Below are 3,116 nucleotides of genomic sequence, written 5' to 3'. Positions count from 1 at the left end.
TTGATCTTTGAGTGTGAAACTAGGGTGTTAGCCAAGCCGAGCCCCAAAGGGGGAACATTAATCCATAATATTAGGTGCTTATCCCTTTGCGTTCATCGTAGATTAAGAGACCCGATGGCCTACATGCACGAATTGAAGTCTTATATCCCAATTCTCTTTGCATATGCATGATTGATAGTATCACACAATGCATTGTGTATGGTTGTGTGTGTTTGCAATGATACCTTGAGTATGAGAACCGAGTAGCCACCGGGACGGACTAGAGACTAGGTTTTTTTAATTAATTGTTTTAAATCCACTTTGTGCTCACTTTGATTACAAAATCGCTTATGCTACCGAGTCATTCGGCCCATTTCTTTTACTTGCTTTTATTTGATATTCATTGTGTTTATTAGTGTTAGCTAGTCATTTGCATATCATTCACTTCAAATTTGCATTGCTTCCTCGTGGATCGATACCGGACTCACCGGTTTATTACTTGACGATACCCTACACTTGGGGTAAGTACACACACACACTTTGGTGTCGGTCAAGTTTTTGGCGCCGTTGCCGGGGAAGCGGATGTCAAAGAAGGAGCTGGGTGGCTAGTAGATGCTAGCTTTATGCTATTAAACACCATCAAATAAGGAAGGAGCACGGTCACGCTTCAAGGGTAACTTCGTTCCTCCCTTTTACTTGCTTTCTAGTGTAGTTGATTTAGTGTAGCTGCTGAAAAGAGCGGAAAAAAAGGAAAAAAATAAAATAAAATTTTGTGAGGAGAATTTGGCGGATGGGGCTAACTTAGATTCTTGTGGGCGATGGATGCCACCTTGTTTGTTGCTTGGTAGTGCTGCGTTGTTTGAGAGAGCTTTGCGCATTTTTATTTTTATCACTACTTGTTACATCTTGGTGTGTTATTGTTCCTAAGGTTGATTGTTGCTCTATTCCTATCCTTGCTCTTGTTCTTGCTTAATATTGTTCTTGGTTATTCATTAATTGAAAAAAAATCTTGTGTTATTTGACGTGGTTGATTGCTACTTTTGTGTGCTACTTGCTATTGTTCCTTGCCATCATGTCTCAACCTAGAGATAATGTTAGTGGGCATGGGTCTAATAGAGATGGGATAGGTGGTGATATAAATGTGAGTGATGCGGGGAGTGTACGTGGGGGTGATATGAATCTTGATGCATTGCGTCGTCTTTTGCAACATGTGAATATTGATGAGTTGATTAATCCGGTGCAAGGGCAAGATGTCCAAATTGGCAATGCCCAAAATGCACCAAATGCCCAAAATTTGCAAAATGTTCAAGTTGAGCAGGCTTTGCAAAATGCACCTCAACCACTTCAACAAGACAATGCGGCGCAATTTGCCCCACAAAATGTCTACCCACCTCCCAATATGCCTCCCGCATACCATATGCCTCCCCCATATAATTATATGCATCCCATGTATTACCAAATGCCACAAGTGCCACAATATGCTCCTTTTGGGCAAAACTTTCATGCACCTCCTCCTATGGAATACCTTCATGCCCAAGCCCAAGAGCATCGCACTTTGCGGGAGCTTACACATCCCGCAAGGCAAACCCAACCTTCTTGCATCATCATGCCACCGAACCAACAACATGTGAGCCTTAAACCGTCAATGTTCCAAATGATTCCCAAATTTCATGGAATGGAATCGGAACGACCATATTCCCATGTGCGTGATTTTGAATCGGTGTGTACTACTTTTGGTGATGTCACATGCTCACAAGAAATTTTGAGACTCAAACTTTTTCCATTCTCTTTGAAGGATCATGCAAAACAATGGTTTGAGAACTTGCGCCCCCAATCCATTGCGACTTGGGCGGCAATGCAAGAAGAATTTCTCAACAAATATTTTCCTTCCCACCGTACCATCTCTTACCAAACACAAATCATGAATTTTCATTGCAAAGAACATGAAACCTTCTTCCAAGCTTGGGAGAGGTTTAAAGATTTGTTGTTTATGTGCCCTCACCATGGATTTCAAAATTTTCAAATTGTGAATTTTTTCCACAAATCTTTGACTCCATCTTTGAAGAAATTGGTCTCCACCATGACTCAAGGTGATTTTTTGAATAGGGATGCCAATGAAGCATTCACTTTCTTTGATGGGTTGGCGGAGGAATCTCGATCTTGGGAAGCTCCTCCACTAACCCGACATGATGTTGTGCCAAACTCTAGTGGCAAGTTTGTTTTGAATGAAAATGATGATGTGCATGCTAAACTTGCTTTGTTGTCCAAGAAATTGGAGTCCTTAGAGTCACAAAAGGCCCCTATAAATGTGGTTGGTGTTGATGAACAAGTTGCTTGTACTTTGTGTGAAAGTAGGGATCATAGGACGGATGAGTGTAATGCTCTACCGGCTTGTAAGGAAGTCCTATTTGGGCAAGGTTACAATGGGAACAATTCTCAAAACTTTAGAAAGCCCTACCCTACTAATAACCAAGGCAACAATTCTTACAATGAGAATTACCCTTGGAGGAATCATCCAAACTTTGGGTGGAGGAATGATGGGAATGCTCAATCTCAATCACTCCCCCCTCCACCCCAACAACAATTGCCTCCTCCAAGTGTTACACAACCACCTCCACAACCTTACATTCCACCTCCCAAGCGGTCTCTTGAAGACACTCTCAACATTTTCATGCAAGCTCAAATTGGGGAGAATCAAAAGGCCAACAAATTTCAAGAACAAACCAATAGAGCCATTGAGGATATTAAGAGTCAAATCACTAAGGTCACCCAAGCTCTCACCACATATGAGAAGGGTAAATTCCCAGCTCAACCATATCCCAATCCATCCAAACCAGCCAATGTGGTGGAATCTACTAGTGGGGGGGTGAGTGGACATGAACAAGCCCAATCCATCCTCACTTTGAGGAATGGACGCATTGTGGATAGGCCCATACCAAATGAGAATGTTGATCAAAGTGATGAGGTGCAGAATTTTGGGGATAGTGTGGGGAGGAAGGACAAAGGAAATATTGGAAAGGAGAATAGTTTGGAGAAAATTGTGCAGGAAAATGTTACACTTGATGCAAGTGTCCGGACACCTATTTTGGATCATCCGGACAATGCATCCAGAAATTTAGAGAAAGGTGAGAAAATAC

The 3,116-nt window shown here is 42.0% G+C and overlaps 1 pseudogene; it reads right to left on the bottom strand.

Annotated features, from left to right (window-relative positions):
- Positions 1 to 1,889: 1,889 nt before the first annotated feature.
- LOC119986341 lies at positions 1,890 to 1,989 on the bottom strand (annotated as a pseudogene).
- Positions 1,990 to 3,116: the final 1,127 nt, after the last annotated feature.

Source organism: Tripterygium wilfordii, chromosome 19, assembly GCF_013401445.1.
Source record: "Tripterygium wilfordii isolate XIE 37 chromosome 19, ASM1340144v1, whole genome shotgun sequence".
Classification (NCBI taxonomy): Eukaryota; Viridiplantae; Streptophyta; class Magnoliopsida; order Celastrales; family Celastraceae; genus Tripterygium; species Tripterygium wilfordii.
Note: the sequence above shows the minus strand (reverse complement) of the source record. Positions and strands in the feature narration are given on the sequence as shown.